The sequence below is a fragment of the Lolium perenne genome, chromosome 6, assembly GCF_019359855.2.
Source record: "Lolium perenne isolate Kyuss_39 chromosome 6, Kyuss_2.0, whole genome shotgun sequence".
Classification (NCBI taxonomy): Eukaryota; Viridiplantae; Streptophyta; class Magnoliopsida; order Poales; family Poaceae; genus Lolium; species Lolium perenne.
In genome coordinates this window covers 65,558,021-65,581,738 of record NC_067249.2, presented here as the reverse complement: position 1 = coordinate 65,581,738, position 23,718 = coordinate 65,558,021, and the positions used below count along the sequence as shown (strand labels likewise).

Sequence of the window (23,718 nt, the reverse complement as noted above, 5' to 3'; positions counted from 1 at the left end):
ATACCACATTTGAACTAATATATGAAAAATACAGAAAAAAACTTCATTTTGAAAATGGCCAAAACTGAACAGTCAGTTATATATGAGTAACACATCTAGAAAAGTCTCAACTCGAAGCAAGAGTGTCCATATTTTTTTAATGTCTCAAGTCTCAACTCTAATGCACCAATTAGTGCTCATATTTAGGAAAGCTGGAGAAACAAAATCAACCTAATCATCATAAGGAAAGCTGGAGAAACAAAATCTAGTGGTCAGAGATACCTTTGAAACTGTAGCCGATAGCCATCTTCGATTCAAGCAATATTTGGCATATGGGACTAAAATGTATGGTCCATTCTTAATAATCCAGACCAGAATCCACACATAGAAACAATGTCACTTATACACGAAATCAACTCTAATGCACCAATTAGTGCTCATATTATACCAGCATCTTGGCCAGCATATCTTCTTGCCTAGCAGAACATTCTCATTTGTTTGTATATTGTGAGCTCCCAACTTCTGCAATCAAACAGTTGTAAGGTTTACTGTAAGTTTTGATTCCACACAAGAAGCCAAACTGAGAGCGAAGAAAATATAATCTCTAGTTACTAAAAGGTGAAAATTCTCTCTTTTGTAATCAACATGCTCTAGCAGTCCCATGAACTGTTGTATTGTGATCCAAAATCTATTTACATGTTGTACTATGGAAGGAGTCCTAACGGACTATGGTATGCCAAACGTGCTAGACGTAGCACAGTACAACTCTATTTCGTGTCCGCCAAGAAAGAGAGTTGTTTGCCCCTATATATAGTCTCGGGTAGTCATAGAATAGATGAGAGAGAGTTTCTTCATATTGATAGCACGTAGAGGGTCTGTCCTCTCGTGTATTGTAATACTCCTCCAATTATAGTGATACACCGCCGTGCGTTCCGTGATTTTTTCCCGTTTGGGTTTTCACGTAAAAATCTGTGTTCTTGTTCTTCGTTTGATCTACTTTTATTTGCGCGGTTTTGTAACAAGTAGTATCAGAGCACAAGGCTTGAGATCGATCCGCTGCCCTGGGAGACTTCTGCGCTCCTAGGGCAGCACCGCGTGTTTGGATCATCGGCCGCAATCTTGTGGTCTTATGCAGTTTTGACGAATCAGAGCCCTGTTGTGGACTTGTGGTTTGTGAAATTCAGTCTACAAAAATTAGATCTGGATCTTTGCAGTTTTTCCCGTTGGCGTCCATGCACCGCCTCTTGCGATCCAAATTGTGTTTGCCGAGATCTACACAAGGTGCATCGCCGTTCCGCGATCCGTCGTTCCGCAGCACCAATCTGCCAAGTCGCGTGCAGTTACCGAGTCTGGTACGACTCCCGTTCCGCCGTGATACTTCTTCTAGCCGGTAATTCCGTGCGAGGAGCTGCGTTTGGAGGAGGAGTACCAAATCGAGTGGAAGTTGTACGTACATGCGTGATTGATTTAAAGCATACGCGCTGCAGATGGATCATCTTGGATCAAGTCCCGAGGTGGAGCAACTTTTGCTCTTTCATGCGTGGAAGAGATATGCTTCCCTAGCTCTTGTAAAATCCCTATGGGCTGCAGCGCTAGTGGTACGTCACGTGAAGCTGCAGATTGATTTTCCGTCCTCTAATTTCTACGTCACATTCAAACAGTACCAGGTGCCATCTGTTCTTAATTTCCTGCTCCGCAAATTTAATTTTGCAAAGAATTTTTTTGTTAGATTTGTACTACTTTGTGTTCAAAGATTTTAACTACTGTTGTCTACTATGAAGTATGACTTTCCGCTGCTAGATCGTGAGTTCGTGACACAAAGGTTTTCTCTATGGCAAGTTAAGATGCGGACGTTTGTTGGCGCAAGCCGATTATGAGGATGCACTGAATAGTTTTGGAAATAAGTATGTTGTTGTTTGGACCAATGAGGAGAAAGGAAAGGATTTCCGCACCACCTATGTTCGATGTTTTACAACTAGTATGATCATCGTTTTTGATAGTTTTCAGTTCGAGGTGGAGTTTGGTGATTTGTAACCTGCCGGGATATTATGGATGCAAATTTCAGATATTATGTTGCTGCAATTATATGAAGAACACAATTCAGATATCAGGAAAAATTTATGGAGGAGGTAACTTTTATGCCTGTTGGTAGCCAACATTATACTCTTTGCTCTCCGAGTTTTTGCTGTTATGCATGTAAAGGTTTTGCTTTGTTACTCAAGTTTGTGATGAGGATTAATTGAGGTGCAAGAAGGAGATTGTTTTCTGCTAGATACAACAACACTTAGTACTATAAGTTTCAGTGCAATTCAGTTGTCTTTGCTCTTTCAGGAGGGGTCTATTGCGAGTTGAAGCTTCATTGCATGTTTGAGGTTTCATCATCCGACAGTTGTTCTACAAGGCAGTTTTTACCATGTCATGGATTTTTCATCAACCTTACAAGACGGTAGTTTTTGTGTACGAGGTGTTCTCCGTACTAGATGCTCTTGCATGAGTATTGTTTGTCGAGGTTTGGCACGTTCAGATTCCATGAGATGAGTTCTTCACAATGTTATGTGCACCGAGATGTTGCACTATGAGCTATGCGCTTGTTCAAGCACCACAGGAGAAATGATGACTTATGTCATTTGATCATTGAGCAGTTTCAGTTTTCTTTGAGGTCAGTGGCACAGACTCAGACTTGTGTTGGGTTATATTGGAGACCCAAGTTCGTTCGTCTGCTTTGTTGACATCTGTGGTGTTTTCTAGACGACCTATCATTGATTTGCTCAATTTGACTTCATTAGAAGTTTATTAGTCTATGGACGTTTCAAGGCACAAGGTTTACTTGTGATGACTTTAGTTGAGGAGTTAAATGATTTCTATGACTGTTGCAAGGGATTTCGGCTCAAGGTGGAGTTTGTTGTATTGTGATCCGAAATCTATTTACATGTTGTACTATGGAAGGAGTCCTAACGGACTATGGTATGCCAAACGTGCTAGACGTAGCACAGTACAACTCTATTTCATGTCCGCCAAGAAAGATAGTTGTTTGCTCCTATATATAGTCCCAGGTAGTTATAGAATAGATGAGAGAGAGTTTCTCCATATTGATAGCACGTAGAGGGTCCGTCCTCTCGTGTATTATAATACTCTTCCAATTATAGTGATACGCCGCCGTGCGTTCCGTGGTTTTTTCCCGTTTGGATTTTCACGTAAAAATCTGTGATCTTGTTCTTCGTTTGATCTACTTTTATTTACGCGGTTTTGTAAGATGAACATCAAGAGGCCAAGCGGCATCATGAATTGCAGACATGCTTCTAGTAAATGCTACGTAGTTTGGCTAACATCAAAATAACTACAGAAAGCATGCCACACAAAACATCAACTTTTACAACACTTGTACGGATACAGTATGCAAAACCTACGTGCGAGTGTATAATTAAGACCCCCAAATTGCTGAAGTTGTCTTGAAGTTGTTTGGCAACCTCAACATATTCGGTACACATCACATGGGGTTAAGAATTACAGAACTATGAATAGCCCAATGGCACAATAGACATATCTAGCCGATGAGGTTGATCTAAAGTAGACAGTTTTGTGATGGTGCCCTCCTGTTGTAATGATATTAAGTAAATATATCTTAAATGTGGCCATTGTTAGATGTATATATCTGTATATTGTAGTTTCCCCATATGTTAGGGGGCTTCCTGCATATTTGCACATATATATGTAATATATATTGTGGGCTTTGGCCCCCTGATAATACAACAAGCATATTGCCCTAACATGGTATCAGAGCAAAATTTGGTTCTCTAGTTTTCTTTTTTCGGCCGACGTTGCTTGTTTCTGAAAGTATATAGATGGTAAACCTAGAGGGGGGGGGGGGGTGAATAGGTTTCTACAGATTTTAATTCTTTCTTTGCAATATTAGGCTTTGCGGAATATAAAGTTGAGCCTAATGCAAACTATGTGAAGCAACCTATATGAGGATACAACAAACTCGAGCACGAAGGCTCTCACAGTCAGTTAAATCACAAGTAAGGAGTTTAGTTAGAGATAACCGATAGCACGCGGAGACGAGGATGTATTCCCGTGTTCCCTTCCTTTGCAAGAAGGTACGTCATGTTTGTAGGGGTGGAGGTCCCACGAAGGATTCCCCATGCCACGAAGGCTCACCCTATTCTCCGGAGCCTATACCACGAAGGAATAGCTCACTCACTTGTGGTAGACTTTGAGGTAGCCTCCAAACCTTCACAATCTTGCCCGGAGCAAATCCACAGCCTGGATGCTTCCGGACTCCTCTTGCCCACCTAGGGTTTCCAAGGAACCCTAGGAAGCGAGTTTCTTGATGAATACAAGGGGGAATGAGATTTGGCTTGGTAGAACAGTAGATCGGGTCCTCCTCTATCGTTTCCCTGGAGGGATTTGAGTTTGGGTGGAGGAGGAGGGAGATCTGAGGCTTTTGGTGTTTGTAGCAATTGAGTATGAGAGAGAGAGCTCAAGAACAGCTTGTAGTGTAGTGTCTAACTGTTCAGAGGTAGAAGAAGGGCTATTTATAGTGTTCTTCGAAATATGGCCATTGGTCACTTGCCACATCACCTTTTCTCCCGACAAACCCGGTCAACCGGACCACAGACCGGATTGTCCGGTGCAGAGGCCGGTCGGACCGGATCGGGGACCGGACCAGCCGGTCCAAACCGGTCGGCAGGCCGGACCCCGACCGGGGTTACTTTGTATCGTCCAGGAGGTCATCCGGTTGGCGCCCGGTTGACCGGTCGGCACGCCGGGCCCGCCGGTTGGGAGGCCGGCTGACCGGAGCTAGTCCGGCGCAGGGTTGGCGCCCGGTTGACCGGTCGGCACGCCGAGCAGGCCGGTTGGGAGGCCGGCTGATCGGGCGGCAGACCGGATTTCTGCTGTAGACCCCTTTTCGATTGTTGTTGAAGTGGGGGGTCTCCTTTAGCCTTCTTGTTCCTTTGATACACATTGCCTAATACCTGAGATTATCCTTATAAACGTATTAGGCCAAATACTCTAGCACGGTGTCATTGTTACCAAAATAATGGATAAGGGTAAAATACCCTTACAATCTCCCCTTTTTGGTATACGATGACAAACCGAGCTAGAGTCACATATAGATATTATGATAAGCTCTAAACATTGATTCCATATAAGATATTAAGACAGCTCCCCCATAATGTGTGCACTTGGAGAATTTGCGTTTGAATACAAAGTGCACCATTTGTGGAATATGAGAAGCTCCCCCAATATCTTTAGGAAACAAGCATGGTATGGACAAGTATAACAAGATATATAAGCATAAAGCATGATCATCCTAATAGAGTGCTTAAGCATACAATTAGTCGTCCATACACGAATTATTCGAAGTAGCAAATGGTTCTTGAGAAATCAAAGCAAATAAGCACAAGCCATAAAAGAATCAAATAAAGCAACACCCATGGCTTGTGACCATCAAAGAACCCCGTGATCCTAGACTCTACTCTCTTCTCCCCCTTTGGCATCGGAACACCAAAAAGGCGAAGAAAAGAAGAGAGATGCTAGCGCACCCATCAATAGAACTCATGCCCAGCGGAATAGGAGCTATCGCCATCATCACGCGTAGCTGCATCCGCATCACCTTCATCCTCGTCAGCATCATCATCAGAAGGAGCACGAGCAGTCCTAGGAGGAGGGCCACCATGAGCATACATGGAGAGGTTGAAGTTCTGGAGCATCTCATCAGTAATGGGAGGCATCTCCCAAGCAGGTGCAACCACAGGCTCCATCTCAAGGCCAGAAGGAGGAACAGGGACATTCCGTGTAGTCATGAACTCATTCTGTCTCCTCCGTGTCTCCTGGTTCAAAGCAAGGCTTTGATGTGCAACATCATTGGTATTGCACATTTGCCACATGCTGGAGAAGAAGCGAGCGGCACCACGCTTGGGACGCCGAGAGTAGCTGGAGCTAGCTGCAGGATCATGGCGTTCCTTGGAACGGCGCTCAGAGGAGGGCATCATGGAAGGGGTGTCCTGGCGACCGTCCTGAGTGGGGAACTTGTATGGTTCCATGATGACTCTTTGATCAAGTGTGTTGAGAGGAGGAGGTACCATGTGGTTGATGAGCCGCTGAACATACTGAGCATAGTTGGGAGTCATGCGGCCCATAACTGAACGCTTCAGTTCACAGTGAATGAGATCACAGCCATCAATTTTCCTTATCCTGTCAGGGTGGCAATAGTACATCAGATTCAGGTGGTAGTTCCTGACTTCACTGGTATCGCCTGACTTGCTGATGAGACTCTCACGGAACATCTTGGCAAGGACAAGATAAGAGTAGTACATCCCAGAGACAGTGGGAGGTCCAGCTGTGGGGTTCGGGGGATAGCAAAAGGAGATGTCACCTTTAGTGAGCTTAGACCGAGAATGAATCCTGTACCCTTGAGCACGGCCACCACCAAAACCCATGGCTTCACAGAAGTGAGTGTAGGTGCATGAGTACTTCTCCTTGCCAGTCATCCAAGTCATAGTGCGGTCCTCATCATCATGGAAGAAGATGGTGCAATGGAATTGACGGACGAGAAGGGGACAATAGATGCTTTCTGCTAGTTCATCATCGGGCTTCAGGCACACAAGGTCATAGGGTCGCAAACCCTTCAAGGTATCAACCACAAAGCGGTACTTTGTGGCGGCATGCAAGGTAATCTCTTCAGGGTTGATGGCCTTGGGCATCACAACAACACCATTCTTCATACACTCTCTAGTGTCATAGAAATCTTCCCATAGGCGTGCTTGGGTCTTGGTCCAGAATAACTTGTCCCCACCAGTGTAAGTCCGTTGCTCATAGCGATACGGATTCTCCGTCCTCAAATCCTACCAATGACCATGATGTGCGTCTCCAATATTAAAGGCTGGCACTATTTCATCATCCTCTTGGGCGGCATGCTTGTCCTTTCTCTTACCACCAACTGTCTTGCTTCTTCCCCCAGCGGAGCTGCCAGTGTCAGTAGTCTGAGGTGCTTTAGGGGGCATGCGGCCACTAGTACGGCGGGGTGGAGGCTTAGTAGTCCTTCCTCTCTTGGCAAGATTGCTACGTTCTCCACCGCTCCAACTATCTGTAAATGAGAAAATAGAGCGAGGATAGCAGTGGGGTAAGTGTACATGTCATCAGTAAGAGGGAAGCCAAAAAGCATAGCATATATCCAAGTGTTTCGATGAGATTGTGCGAAGAACTGGGCGATCCGGCGCACAGGCCGGTCCAACCGGACGGCAGACCGGACGAGCCGGTTGCCAATTCGGTTGACCGGGCGGCACGCCGGGCCGGCCGGTTGAGAGGCCGGTTGACCGGGCTGGTGACCGGGTCTATCGAATTTGTGAGATTTTGCCCAGAATTTCTACCACAAAATCATGCAAAAACTCATAAACTTGAATATAGACTATAGCAATAGAGTGGAATATGTGCATTGTGCTGTGAGACACTCTAATGGCATGAGGACTTTACAAAACCTAACCCTACCCTAAAATTTCCTCAAATCTTCTCAAAGATGTGCAATGTGTGATGAGGACTAGGAAATAGAGAGAAAGAGAGAACAAATTACCCGAAGACATGGTCCTCCTTGATCAAGAGAGCAAGAAGAACACCTAGGTAGGGCTTGAAAGCCAAAACTCCAAGATCTCCCAAAATAGCTTGAGAGGGACCAAATCCTCTGGTGGAGATGTTCCAAGGGACCCGATCTATGGTTTGGTGGAGTTTGGGAGGATTCTCGTGGTGGGAAGGTCCTAGAACGTGGTGGAGGTGGTGGAGGCGGCGGCCATGGAGGTTTTGGAGATGGGGGCTAATGAGGAAGAAGACCCCAAGGGGTATCCTCTCCCAAAACATAACCAGCCGCGCGGCCGGTCGGGCGCCCGGTCGACCAGGCCTGGCGCCGGCTAGTCCGGCCCAGAGGCCGGTCCAACCGGGCCAGAGATCGGCCAGGGACAATCTGCCCAGTTTTGTCTCGTTTTGCCTCGTTTTTCCCCTATTCTTTGTGTAAATGTGTATGAATGCTTAGATGATGACATGTACATATAGATAGATAGATGATGATGAGATGAGCATAGACATGGGGTCGGAAACACAAAGTTCTCTAGGGATACCCATTGGAGTGAAAATCCAAACAAGATGTAAATAGCAACAATGGGCATGATTCGAAATATATATCAAGAATCATAAGTCATTTTGAAATGATTTTTGCAATAAGATCATTTGGCCTTATATAGTCAAATCAAGTTGTAATAGAGGCTCAATGAGGGGCGGGGGATTACTCCCCCTATGTGAAAGCGCAAATGTCATGAGACCTCGAAGAGACATGCTTGGGTCCATATAATGACATTGGGTCTATTTATGTTGCACACATATGTATGCATCATACCAAGACATGGTAAGATGACTATCCCCATATGTGCTATGCCTCTAAGCTAGAGAGCAAGATAAATGCAAGAATATAGTGCAAGAAGTTAATCAATCCAAGTTTTTAGGATCAAGAATACCAAGTTCTCCTCTCAAGTTAACAAACCGGGCTTCATCCAAAGGCTTAGTGAAAATATCCGCCAATTGGTAGGTTATTCCCACATGAGTGAGATCAATATCCTTATTGGCAACATGATCACGTAGGAAGTGATGGCGAATGTCAATATGTTTGGTGCGACAATGTTGAACCGGGTTATTGGCGATCTTAATTGCACTTTCATTGTCACAAAGAAGAGGCACCGTACCAAGAGACACACCATAGTCTTTCAAGGTTTGCTTCATCCATAACAATTGAGTGCAACAAGATGCCGCGGATATGTATTCGGCTTCAGCGGTGGATAGAGCGGTGGAGTTTTGTTTCTTGGATGACCAACTCACCAATGACCGGCCAATAAATTGGCAAGCCCCGGAGGTAGACTTCCGGTCAACCTTATCACCGGCCCAATCGGAATCCGAATAGCCAATGAGTTCAAAGGTTGAACCCTTTGGATACCATAGCCCGAGAGTAGGAGTGAGAACAATGTATCTTAGAATCCGTTTGACCGCCATTAAATGGCTCTCCTTAGGAGCGGATTGAAAACAAGCACACATCCCTACACTTAGCATGATATCCGGCCTAGAGGCACAAAGGTAGAGCAAGGATCCTATCATGGAGCGGTATACCTTTATGTCCACATCCTTCTCACCGTCACATGAGCCAAGTTGCCCCTTTACGGGCATGGGTGTCTTCATTGGACTTGCATTGGTCATGTTGAATTTCTTGAGCATGTCCTTCACATACTTTTCTTGAGAGATGAAGGTGCCTTTTGCAAGTTGCCTCACTTGGAAGCCTAGGAAGAACTTCAACTCTCCCATCATGGACATCTCAAATTTCCTAGTCATCAATAGCTCAAAAGCTTTGTTATGATTGGGGTTAGTTCCACCAAATATAATATCATCAACATATATTTGACATATAAATAAGCCACCCCCTTTAACCCGCTTGGCGAAAAGGGTGGAATCGACCGTACCCATGCAAAACCCATCATGTAGTAAGAAATCCCTAAGGAACTCATACCAAGCACGTGGAGCTTGCTTGAGATCGTAGAGTGCCTTATGGAGTAAATACACATGGTTGGGTCGGCATGGGTCTTCGAAACCCGGGGGTTGAGCCACATATGCGGTTTCTTTTAGGGGACCATTCAAAAATGCACTTTTCACATCCATTTGATATAGTTTGAAATTGTGGAAAGATGCAAATGCAAGCAAAAGACGAATAGCTTCAAGACGGGCTACCGGCGCAAAGGTATCCTCAAAATCCATACCTTCTATTTGGGCAAACCCTTGCGCCACTAACCTTGCTATGTTTCGTATGACAATGCCATTCTCATCTTGCTTGTTCTTGAATACCCATTTGGTCCCAATAACATTGATGCGATGATCCTTGGGTCTCTCAACTAGAGACCATACTTCATTACGAGTGAAACACTCCAATTCTTCTTGCATGGCAATTACCCAATCCGGATCAACCAAGGCTTCATGTACCTTGAGTGGTTCAAAACTAGACACAAAAGCATGGTGTTGACAATAAGTGATAAGTAATGCATGGTGTCTATGAGTTACCACTCCTCTTGAGATGCTACCAAGGACTTGATCTACTTTCATGTCACTTGCCCTTGTAGCGGCCTTGATCTTCCGAATGGTTCCTTCATGATCAATGAATTCATCTCTTGCTAGTACTTGATCATGAGGGATCACTTGAGCTTGATCATGAGTTGAGGATGTCTCTTGATCATCATCATGGTCTTGCTCAGTGGAATGAAGACTTTCTTCTTGTTCTTCAGAATGTGACTCATCTTGAGTGGAGGATGGTTCTTGAGTTGCACTTGATGGTTCGGCTTGAGTTGAGCTAGGCTCCACTCGAGCCGTGCTTGATACTTCTACTCCATCATCTTGATCATCATTATGAACTTCCATGGGCCGGATGTGTCCAATGCCCATATGCTCGATGGCACTAGATGGATCATCACTATTACCTGCAACACATGGAACAACTTGCTCCACTTGGGAGCCATTATCCTCCAAGAACACCACGTCACAAGATACTTCAATAGTCCCAGTGGACCGGTTGTACTATCTATAGGCGTGACAGTTCTCCGCATAACCAACAAATATGCCCTCTATGGTTCTAGTTTCAAATTTACCGAGCTTCTGTTTGTTGTTCTTAACAAGACATTTGCATCCAAAGACACGAATATACATGACATTAGGCTTGTTACCTATGAGAAGCTCATATGGAGTTTTGTTATGGAGGGGGCGGAGGAAGAGCCGGTTGGAGTAGTGGACAGCCGTAGAGATGGCTTCTCCCCAAAAGTTGTGGGGTGAGTTGAATTCACTCAACATGGTTCTTGCCATCTCAATGATAGTCCGGTTCTTCCTTTCAACAACACCATTTTGTTGGGGTGTATGGCACCGAAAACTCATGCTTGATGCCCTCATCATCAACAAACTCTTGCATGGTGTAGTTCTTGAACTCGGTGCCATTGTCGGTCCTAATCGCCTTGATCTCGGATTCATACATACGTTGAGCTTTCTTGGCAAAGGTGATGAACTCTCTATGGGTGTCATCCTTAGACTTAAGGAGAAAGACCCAAGAGTATCTTGAGTAATCATCAACAATGACAAGTCCATACTTGCTCCCACCAAGAGTATCATAGTGTGATGGCCCAAAGAGATCCAAGTGAAGGAGCTCCAAAGGCCTAGATGTGGTGACGATACTCTTGATAGGATGTTTCTTCTTGAGTTGCTTTCTAGCTACAAATGCACTGCAAACACGATCTTTCTCAAAAGAAATGCCGGTTAGTCCCACAATGTGCTCGCCCTTTAGGAGTTGTTTAAGATTTCTCATGTTGACATGACCAAGGCGGCGATGCCACAACCAACCTTCATCATGCTTGGCCGCCATTAGACATGTGGAGGGAGAGGAGCTCTCTTTCGAGAGGTCAACCACGTAAAGGTTGTTCTCCACATATCCAACAAGGACCAATTTGAGATTGTCACTCCTAAAGACTTTCACACAATAATTAGTAAAATATGAATTGTAACCGGCATCGGCAAGATGATATATAGAAAGTAAGTTATAGCCAAGGGATTCAACAAGCATGACCGTCTCAAGGCACAAGTCCTTAGAGATTGTTACCTTGCCATACCCAAGTACCTTTCCCTTTGAGTTGTCACCAAAGGTGATGCTTGACTTCTTGTTGATATCTTCAATGAATTGATCAAGCACACCTCTTCCTCTGGTCATATGATTGGTGCATCCACTATCAAACACCCATTTTGGACCACCGGAGGAATATCCCTACAAAATCAAGTAGAGGATTTAGGAACCCATCGATTAATGGGTTCCTTTGCAGTGGCAACAATATCTTTTGGTACCCAAATTGAGTACTCTCTATGAGCATAGCCATTACGAGGGCCAACATATTTAGCATAGACATCACCATAATAATCAACAAATAAAGCATAGTGATCGTTTGGCCCCGTGCGGTCACCACTAGTGGCTTTGCCCTTTGAGGTTTTGCCAACATTAGTGACCTTCTTGTTCTTATCTTGAGCGGGTTTCTCCTTCTTGTAGTTGTTCTTCTTGTGAGACTTGGGAACATATCCAAGTCCAAACTTTTGATAGTTTGACCTTTGATTACTCAAGAGGTCATCCAATCCCATCTTGTTCTTGGCGGTGGTGAATGATACGTCGCAAACGTATCTATAATTTTTTATGTTCCATGCTTGTTTTACACCAATTACTATATGTTTTAAGGGACTAACCTATTAATAGTTTCAAAAGTGCACAAGTTCTTGGTTTCAACTTTGTTGTGCAGGAAATAGGCAAATATGGAAGGAAATAGCTCATTATGGCGAAATCTGGAATTTCCCGGAATCTGTCACTGCTGAACACTTTTCAAAGATCGCTTCGAAACTCCATCAAATCGAAGTCCAATGGAAAAGTCGTAAACTACAAAGTTGTAGAGAATTTCAAACCGAACAATTTGGAAAGTATCCTAAAAAATACTGTGATAAGGAATATGTCACTTATGTATCTTAGTTCTTATAAGTTGCTTGTTGTGTGGCAACCATGCTGACATGGGGACATGATACGTCCATTTTGCATCACTATTTTATATCATAATTTACTGTTATTCATTGATAATATTTCATATTTAGAGGTGATACTTATGTTATTTCATCTATTTTGCATGTTTCATGATTGTTGGAGAATCGCGCACCGGAGTCAGGATTCTGCTGGAAAAAGCACCGTCAGAATGCAATATTTCGGAAGACCAACAATTGACGGAAATTACACTGAAAATCGTATTTTTCCAGAAGACGAAGATAGCCAAAAGAAGGAGCCGAGGAGGGCCGCCATGGGCCCCCCATAGGCCGGCGCGGGCCCAGGCCTGGCCACGCCGCCTTGTGGGGAGGGGGCCCACAGCCCCCTCTGGCCTCCTCTCCTTCGCGTACTTATTCGTCCCGAAAACGTAAGCTCCAGAGGATAGTCGCGAAGAGTCACAGCCGCCTCTGCGGGGCGGAAAACACCAGAGAGAAAAGAGGTCTCCGGCAGGCTGAAATCTGCTGGGGAAATTCCCTCACGGAGGGGGAAATCGACGCCATCGTCATCGTCATCGAGCCGGACATCATTGGGATCATCATCACCATCATCTCCATCATCATCACCGCCATCTCCACCGCTGCACATCGTCACCGCTGTAACAATTAGGGTTGGATCTTGATTGTTTGATAGGGGAAACTCTCCCGGTATTGATTTCTACTTGTTATTGATGCTATTGAGTGAAACCATTGAACCAAGGTTTATGTTCAGATTGTTATTCATCATCATATCACCTCTAATCATGTTCCATATGATGTCTCGTGAGTAGTTCGTTCAGTTCTTGAGGATATGGGTGAAGTCTAAATGTTAGTAGTGAATTATGTTGGGTAATATTCAATGGTTTGATATTTAAGTTGTGGTGTTATTCTTCTAGTGGTTTCATGTGAACGTCGACTACATGATACTTCACCTTTATGGGCATAGGGGAATACATCTTGTACTCGTTTGCTAATTGCGGGGTTGCCGGAGTGACAGAAACCTGAACCCCCGTTGGTATATCGATGCAGGAGGGATAGCAGGATCTCAGAGTTTAAGGCTGTGGTAAGATTTATCTTAATTACTTTCTTGTAGTTGCGGATGCATGCAAGGGGTATAATCACAAGTATGTATTAGTCCTAGGAAGGGCGGTGCATTAGCATAGGTTCACCCACACAACACTTATCAAAACAATGAAGATTAATCAGCTATATGAAGCGAAAGCACTAGACTAAATTCCCGTGTGTCCTCAAGAACGTTTGGTCATTATAAGTAAACAAACCGGCTTGTCCTTTGTGCTAAAAAGGATTGGGCCACTCGCTGCAATTATTTCTCTCGCATTTTACTTACTCGTAATTTATTTATCTGCTATATCAAAAACCCCTGAATACTTGTCTGTGAGCATTTACAGTGAATCCTTCATCGAAACTGCTTGTCAGCACCTTTTGCTCCTCGTTGGGTTCGACACTCTTATTTATCGAAAATACTACGATACACCCCCTATACTTGTGGGTCATCAAGACTATTTTCCTGCGCCGTTGCCGGGGAGTGAAACGCTATTGGTAAGTGGAATTGATAAGGGAAACTTTTACTGTTCGTGCTAATTTTATTTCTGCCTGCTGCTATAATTCATTATGGAGAGATCTTCTCTTGAATTTTTATTTGGAAAATCTACTACTACAGCAAAGGTAGTGGATGAGGCGCCAGGTGAGAAAGAGGTTCCATACAAAATACCTATGAAAATTATTGAACGTGTTGTGGATAACCGCTATGAAGGGGATGGAACTGTCCATCCTGGTGATCATTTACTGTTCTTACATGAATTATGCGGTTTATTCAAGTGTGCAGGTATTGCTATGGATGAAGTTAGGAAGAAACTATTCTCTATATCGCTGTCTGGTAAAGCGGCGCATTGGTATAAATTACTGAAGAATGGGGATTCTCTTGATTGGAATGATATTGTGCCTCTATTTTATTCTAAATTCTATCCTCCAAGTGAAATTCACAAAGACCAACGGCATATATAATTTCTGGCCTCATGATGGAGAGAGTATTGCCCAAGCGTGGGGGAGATTGAAGTCTTTAATGCTCAAATGCCCCATTCATGAGCTTCCTAGAAATATTATCATTGATAATTTCTATGCAAGACTTTCTTTTCAAGATAAGACCTTGCTGGATACTTCTTGTTCTGGATCATTTACACGCAACAAAGAAGAGTTTAAAAGGGACCTTCTTGATCGGATTCAGGAGAATACTGAAGGATGGGAGAACGACAAAGATAGAGAGTCAGGTATAAATTATGATTATAAATGCATTGAAACTTTTATGGATACTGATAAATTTCGTAATATGAGTGCTACTTATGGTCTTGATTCTCAAGTCGTTGCAAATCTTTATAAAGCTTTTGCCTCTCATTTCGAATTGCCTAGGAAGAACTTTGATAAGTATCATGAACCGTATAAAGATAAAATTGATTCATCTATAAATAAATGTGTTGTAATTGAAACTGTTGATCATGTTCTTCCTGAAGCTTATATTGAAAAAACTCCTTTCCCTGCTAAAATGAAGGAGTATTCTGTTATAAATAGTGCGGTTAATAAAAGTGCAAAGAAACCTATAGAACCTGAAGAGCAAATAAAGGTTGAACCTGTTATTGCAATAGTTAAAGATCTTGTGACTGAAAATGTGGAAGACGGTCATATTATTTTATGTGAAGATGCTTCTAATATTGTTTCACATCCTAATAAGTCTAGGAAAACTAGTGTTCCTATGCTATCTGTTAGAATTGGTGATCATTGTTATTATGGTTTATGCGATATTGGTGCAAGTATTAGTGCTATTCCTTATGATCTTTACACGGAGATCATGCATGAAATTGGTTCTTGTGAACTTGAAGATATTGATATGGTTATTCGGTTAGCTAATAGAGAAACTATCTCTCCAATTGGTATTGTTCGAGATGTGGAAGTTCTATGTGGTAAGATTAAATATCCTGCTGACTTTTTGGTACTTGGTTCTGCTGCTAGTAAGTACTGTCCTATCATTTTTGGTAGACCTTTTCTAAATACTTGTGGAGCTGTTGTAGATTGCAAGAAGGAGAAAATTGTGACTAAATTTTCTGGTGAATCTTATGAGTTTAATTTCTCTAAATTTGCCAAAACTCCTTATAAAGCTGATTTGCCTAATAATGATTTTAGAGTTGAACAGTGTGCGTCTATTGCTCTTGCTCCTAGTAATCCTTTGCAACAAAATTTGGAGAATAGTGAGAGTGAAGTCTTTAGGGAAGAAAGAAATGAGCTGGATGAAATTTTTCTTCGTCAACCTATTCTTAAGCATGATTTGCCGGCAGAAGATCTAGGTACAACACCACCACCAAAGGAAGATCTTGTTTTTGATTTAAAACCATTGCCTGATAATCTTAAATATGCTCATATTGATGATAAGAAAATATATCCTGTTATTATTAGTTCTAAGCTTTCAGAGTTCGAGGAAGAAAGGTTATTGGAAATATTGAAGAAACACCGAGGAGCTATTGGCTACACTCTTGATGACTTGAAGGGGATTTCTCCCTCTATTTGCCAACATGCCATTAATATGGAAGATGATGCAAAGCCTGTTGTTGAACATCAGCGTCGTCTAATTCCTAAGATGAAGGATTTGGTAAGAAATGAGGTATTAAAACTTCTTGAAGCTGGTATTATATATCCTATTGCTGATAGTAGATGGGTTAGTCCTGTGCATTGTGTTCCTAAGAAAGGAGGAATGACTGTTGTACCTAATGATAATGATGAGCTCATCCCTCAAAGAGTAGTTGTAGGGTATAGAATGTGCATTGATTATCGAAAAGTTAATAAGGTTACTAAGAAAGATCATTACCCTTTACCTTTTATTGATCAAATGTTAGAAAGGTTGTCTAAAAATACTCATTTTTGCTTTCTTGATGGATATTCTGGGTTTTCACAAATTGCTGTTAAAACTAAGGATCAAGAGAAAACCACTTTCACTTGTCCCTATGGAACTTATGCTTATAGACGTATGCCTTTTGGTTTATGTAATGCTCCTGCTACTTTTCAAAGATGCATGTCTGCTATTTTTCACGGCTTTAGCGAGAGTATTGTAGAGGTATTCATAGATGATTTTTCTGTTTATGGGAATTCTTTTGACAATTGCTTGCGAAACCTTGATAAAGTTTTGCAGAGATGTGAAGAAACTAACCTTGTTCTTAATTGGGAGAAATGCCACTTTATGGTTAATGAAGGAATTGTATTGGGACATAAAATTTCTGAGAGATGTATTGAAGTTGATAGAGCTAAAGTTGAAGCAATTGAGAAGATGCCCTATCCCAGGGATGTTAAAGGTATTCGTAGTGTTCTTGGTCATGCTGGGTTTTATAGGAGATTTATTAAAGACTTCTCCAAGATTTCAAAGCCTCTTACTAATCTTCTTCAAAAAGATGTACCTTTTGTTTTTGATGATGATTGTAAGGAAGCTTTTGAAACTCTAAAGAAAGCCTTAACAACTGCTCCTATAGTTGAACCTCCTGATTGGAACTTACCTTTTGAAATTATGTGTGATGCTAGTGATTTTGTTGTAGGCGCTGTTCTTGGACAGCGAGTAGAGAAAAAATTGAATGTTATTCATTATGCTAGTAAAACTCTTGATGCTGCTCAAAGAAATTATGATACAACTGAAAAAGAATTGTTAGCTGTGGTTTTTGCTTGTGACAAGTTTAGATCCTATATTGATGATTCAAGAGTTACAATTCACACTGATCATGCTGCAATCAAATACTTAATGCAAAAGAAAGATGCTAAGCCAAGGCTTATTAGATGGGTTCTTCTGTTGCAAGAATTTGATTTGCATATTATAGATAGGAAAGGTGCTGATAATCATGTTGCTGATAATTTGTCTAGATTGGAAAATATTGCTTATGATCATGTTCCTGTTAATGATAGTTTTCCAAATGAACAATTGGCTGTAATAAAGGTGAGCTCGCGAGATAGTCCTTGGTATGCTGATTATGCTAACTTTATTGTTTCCAAGTACTTGCCTCCAACCTTTTCAGCTCATCAAAGGAGGAAATTCTTTTATGACTTGAGGCATTATTTTTGGGATGACCCACACTTATATAAAGAAGGAGTGGATGGTATTTTGCGAAGATGTGTTCCCGAATATAAACAACAAGAGATATTGAGTAAGTGTCATGGTAGTGCTTATGGAGGACATCACGCCGGAGATAGAACCGCGCAAAAGGTTCTACAATCGGGTTTCTATTGGCCAACTCTCTTCAAAGATGCAAGAAAATTTATTTTATCTTGTGATGAATGTCAAAGGGTTGGTAATATCTCCAGACGCAATGAACTGCCTATGAATTATACTCTTGTTATTGAGCCATTTGATTGTTGGGGATTTGACTTCATGGGACCTTTCCCCTCTTCAGAAGGTAACACTCATATACTGGTTGCTGTTGATTATCTTACTAAATGGGTGGAAGCTATACCCACAAAAAGTGCTGATGGTGAGACCTCTTTAAGAATGCTTTTAGATATTATTTTTCCTAGATTTGGAGTTCCTAGATATCTTATGACTGATGGAGGTTCTCATTTTATTCTGGTGGTTTAAGAAAAACTCTTGCTAAATATGGTATTAATCATAGAATTTCTTCCGCTTATCATCCTCAAACTAGTGGGCAAGTAGAACTATCAAATAGAGAGATTAAATCTATCTTGCAAAAGACTTTTAATAAATCTAGAAAGAATTGGGCTAGTAAATTGAAGGAAGCACTATGGGCTTATAGAACTGCTTATAAAAATCCCATGGGTATGTCACCGTATAAAATGGTTTATGGAAAAGCTTGTCATTTACCTTTAGAACTAGAGCACAAAGCCTATTGGGCTGTAAGAGAACTAAATAAAGATCCTAAACTTGCCGGTAAGAAGAGATTGCTACAATTGAGTTCTCTAGATGAATGGAGAAGTGAAGCTTATGAAAATGCTAAACTCTTTAAATAGAAAGTTAAGAAATGGCATGATAGAAGAATTATCAAAAGAGAATTTAATGTTGGGGATAAAGTCCTATTGTATCGGTCTCGTCTCAGATTTTTTGCAGGGAAATTACTCTCAAAATGGGAAGGACCATATGTCATTGTGGAGGTGTATCGTTCAGGAGCAATTAAAATTAGTTCTCTCCAAGGCGATGCCACACAAGTGGTGAATGGACAAAGACTCAAGCATTATATCTCTGGAGATTCTTATAATGAAGATGTTGATGTTATTCGAGTGGTAACTCCGGAAGCTTTCATCAAAGGTCAAATTGACAGTCCGGCAGAGTTCGACTTTGAATAGGTAACAGTACTGGTAATAAAAAGTCCGCGTTTAACTTTCCGAACAATGTTTTTGCTGTTTTTGGAAAATATGAAAACTTACGAGATCGAAACGGAGTGGAGGAGACGCACGAGGGCGTGCCCCCATAGGCCAGCGCGGGCCCCAGCCTGGCCGCGCCGCCCTATGAGGAGAGCCCCTCGTTGCTCCTTTCCGACTCTGGTTCGACCTGGTACTTTCCTTCTGTCGTAAAAATTTCTTCTATATAATCCCCTTGACCCCTGGAGGTCCGTATATCGTTTTCTCGACGTGTTTTGTTTCGAGCTGTTTTCTGCCAGGATCTGTCTTTGATCTAGAAGCACCATTGTCTCCAACAACAAGGGCAAGGGGCTTTCGGATGAAGATATTCAAGATCCCGAGTGGAAAGAGGTGGATGAGAGTGTCAAGGAAGAAGATGAAGAAGAAGTGGAGGAAGACTCGCGTGCATACCCGCGTGCCACCATCGCAAGCATTGAGGTGGTGGAAAACCCTTTCAGTACCAAGAAGAGCGCAAGAATTCGCACCGGAGAAAAGGTTCCACGTCACTACCTAGCTCCAAAGACATCTCCTCCAGGCACCTACAACCCCTTCCGCAATCTAATTTACAATAGTCAAATTGAAAGGATTCCCAAGGCAGTATTGCCTAGCAATTGGGATATAGATCGTTCTAACACTGCAGGAAGGATGAAGCCTGAAGCTGAAGAGTGGGGAAATAACTCTAAGAGTTGGGACTCGCCGTCGGACATACTTCTTAACCGCGTCGAGCACAATTCGGAGATGATCCGCAACCTCACGTACGAGATTGATGAGCTAAAGGAGCTTGTTAAGAAGCTTATCAAGAATTCATCACCACCACCGCTGAAGGAGTAATTCATCATCGGTATTGGCATCCCCTTGGTTTGTTCCAAGCTTGGGGGAGTGCCGCGGTATCACATCATCACTATATTTTACTTTTTACTATCAAGTAGTGTCATATCATGAGTAGGGAAGTTATCATATAAGATGGGTTGCAGTGTGGAAGTATCTCTCTTCAGTTGGTTGTCTATGTATCCCTTGGTGTGAGTTATCGTTATGGAATATTAATGAGAAGTCTTATCATTTACATATTGCACATCTTATTTTAGTTTGCAATCTCTATTATATGATTGATCTTGCTATGAGTATTGGTATCACTTTGGGAGCATTGAGTAAATCTATTTGATTTTGGCAAACTTAGCATTGGTCAATAGCAACAACACTTTGAGGTTTAAGTAGAAAAGAGAAATACATGTAGTTGTTTCATTGTCTTTCTTTCTTGTTAGCTCTTAGCTTATTATTCTGAAGTTAAAATTGTTTGTGCTTACAAGGAAGATGCATGATTGTTTCTATCACATGTATATTTGTTTGTTTCCCTCAACTCTTATGCTTGCTAATCAACCTTGCTAGCCAAAGACCTGTACTGAGAGGGAATGCTTCTCGTGCATCCAAACCTTAACCCAAACCTATGCCATCAGTGTCCACCATAACTACCTACTATGTGGTATTTCCTGCCATTCCAAATAAATACTTCATGTGCTACCTTTAAACAATTCAAAATTTATCATCCCTTATTTGTGTCAATGTTTTATAGCTCATGGGGAAGTATGTGGCGTTTTATCTTTCAATCTTGTTGGGCAACTTTCACCAATGGACTAGTGGCTTCATCCGCTTATCCAATAATTTTGCAAAAAGAGCTGGCAACGGGGTTCCCAGCCCCAATTAATTAACCTTCATAATTTTGCAAATAGACACTCCTCCATGGTATGAGATTGTTGGAAGGCACCCGAGGATTCGGTTAGCCATGGTTTGAGAAAGCAAAGGTTGGGAGGAGTGTCATCTCTAAATAAAACTAAAATAAATAGACACTCCTTCATGGTATGTGATTGTTGGAAGGCACCCGAGGATTCGGTTAGCCATGGCTTGTGAAAGAAAAGGTTGGAAGGAGTGTCACCCAAAAATAAAAATTTCATGGGAGCCGCTCTTCGAGAGTCTGTCTGGCAAGGGGGTTAGAGTACCCACTACCATTCGTTGACAACAACACACACCTCTCAAAATTTTACTTTTATACTCTCTATATGATTTCAAAATTGAAAAAGCTCTAGCACATGATTTAATCCCTGCTTCCCTCTGCGAAGGGCCTATCTTTTACTTTATGTTGAGTCAGTAAACCTATTTCCCTCCATCTTAAGCAAGCAATTGAGTTGTTGTGATCAAACCATTTATATTGTGATCTGCTTAATCATGACTTTTACTCTTCCTTGTTTAGTACAAGTTTTATCTGAATGAATATAGCTTTGAAAGTTATCAATGATTATGAGGAGATTATTATGATTGAGTATGCAAGTTGTGCCATATAAGCTTTAACATGAGAGCGCTGCTCGATAGATAAGTACAATCTGTTACTTGTTCTCTGACCAAGAACGAAGTTTGCCATCACCAATTATGATTTCTTATGCACCTTTATTTGTGATTACCTTCTACTTGTTTCAACTTGAATTATATGAGGAAGTTGTTCACTAGAATGTCTTGTGTGAATTAATATGATGCTTCTTGTTCGTATTTGGTTTATCGACTCTTCACTCCATAAACATGTGGTCCTGTTTACCGAGTTCAGTTTCGCTTGGGGACAAGCGAAGTCTAAGCTTGGGGGGAGTTGATACGTCCATTTTGCATCACTATTTTATATCATAATTTACTGTTATTCATTGATATATTTCATATTTAGAGGTGATACTTATGTTATTTCATCTATTTTGCATGTTTCATGATTGTTTGAGAATCGCGCACCGGAGCCAGGATTCTGCTGGAAAAAGCACCGTTAGAATGCAATATTTCGGAAGACCAACAATTGACGGAAATTTCACTGAAAATACTATTTTTCCAGAAGACGAAGATAGCCAAAAGGAGGAGCTGAGGAGGGCCTCCATGGGCCTCCCCCATAGGCCGGCGCGGGCCCAGGCCTGGCCGCGCCGCCTTGTGGGGAGGGGGCCCACAGCCCCCTCTGGCATGCTCTCCTTCGCGTACTTCTTCGTCCCAAAAACCTAAGCTCCAGAGGATAGTCGCGAAGAGTCACAGCCGCCTCTGCGGGGCGGAAAACACCAGAGAGAAAAGAGCTCTCCGGCAGGCTGAAATCCGCCGGGGAAAATCCCTCCCGGAGGGGGAAATCGACGCCATCGTCATCGTCATCGAGCTGGACATCATTGGGATCATCATCACCATCATCTCCATCATCATCACCGCCATCTCCACCGCTGCACATCGCCACCGCTGTAACAATTAGGGTTGGATCTTGATTGTTTGATAGGGGAAACTCTCCCGGTATTGATTTCTACTTGTTATTGATGCTATTGAGTGAAACCATTGAACCAAATTTTATGTTCAGATTGTTATTCATCATCATATCACCTCTGATCATGTTCCATATGATGTCTCGTGAGTAGTTCATTTAGTTCTTGAGGACATGGGTGAAGTCTAAATGTTAGTAGTGAATTATGTTGGGTAATATTCAATGGTTTCATATTTAAGTTGTGGTGTTATTCTTCTAGTGGTGTCATGTGAACGTCGACTACATGATACTTCACCTTTATGGGCCTAGGGGAATACATCTTGTACTCGTTTGCTAATTGCGGGGTTGCCGGAGTGACAGAAACCTGAACCCCCGTTGGTATATCGATGCAGGAGGGATAGCAGGATCTCAGAGTTTAAGGATGTGGTTAGATTTATCTTAATTACTTTCTTGTAGTTGCGGATGCTTGCAAGGGGTATAATCACAAGTATGTATTAGTCCTAGGAAGGGAGGTGCATTAGAATAGGTTCACCCACACAACACTTATCAAAACAATGAAAATTAATCAGCTATATAAAGCGAAAGCACTAGACTAAATTCCCGTGTGTCCTCAAGAACGTTTGGTCATTATAAGTAAACAAACCGGCTTGTCCTTTGTGCTAAAAAGGATTGGGCCACTCACTGCAATTATTTCTCTCGCATTTTACTTACTCGTACTTTATTTATCTGCTATATCAAAACCCCCTGAATACTTGTCTGTGAGCATTTACAGTGAATCCTTCATCGAAATTGCTTGTCAACACCTTCTGCTCCTCGTTGGGTTCGACACTCTTATTTATCGAAAATACTACGGTACACCCCCTATACTTGTGGGTCATCAGGACACCATCATCATATATTTGATAAATATCATGTGAGTTACTATGCATGTCCGTCTTGTCTGAAGTAAAGGAGATAACCATAATAAAAGGTTAGAGTATGCATATGTTAGAGAAGAACATTGGGCCGCTAACCAAAGCTATGTTTACATGGTGGAAGTTTCAGCATGGACATTAAAACCTCAAAAATCTCTTATGAGAAATTTATGTTGCCAAAAGCTTTAAGCTTTAAGAGGAGTCCATTTGTCTGTTGTCCGTGTTGTCCTGGTATGGATGTCTAAGTTGAGAATAATCAAAAGCGAGAAATCCAATGCGAACTTTCTCCTTAGACCTTTGTACAGGTGGCATGGAGGTACCCCTTTGTGAAACTTGGTTGAAACATATGTAATGCGATGATAATCCATGGAAATCCAAGCTAATTAGGACAAGGTGCAGGCACTATTAGTATTCGATGCATGAGGCTTGCAACTTATAGGAAGTTTTATACATAACCTATATTACTTATTGCTACCGTTGACACAATTGCCTCTCTTAAAATTTTATATCTCTATGTTTTCAAAATAAAAAGCTCTAGCACATGTTTAATCTCTG

The 23,718-nt window shown here is 42.0% G+C and overlaps 1 long non-coding RNA gene across 1 annotated transcript in view; it reads right to left on the bottom strand.

The window, feature by feature from the left end:
• Positions 1-261: 261 nt before the first annotated feature.
• The window catches only part of LOC127307529 (uncharacterized), a 123,137-nt gene continuing 99,680 nt past the window's right edge, over positions 262-23,718 (bottom strand). Inside the window, exon 3 of the long non-coding RNA XR_011746896.1 lies at positions 262-501. This is a non-coding gene — a long non-coding RNA (uncharacterized lncRNA). The remainder of the gene's footprint in view (positions 502-23,718) is intronic.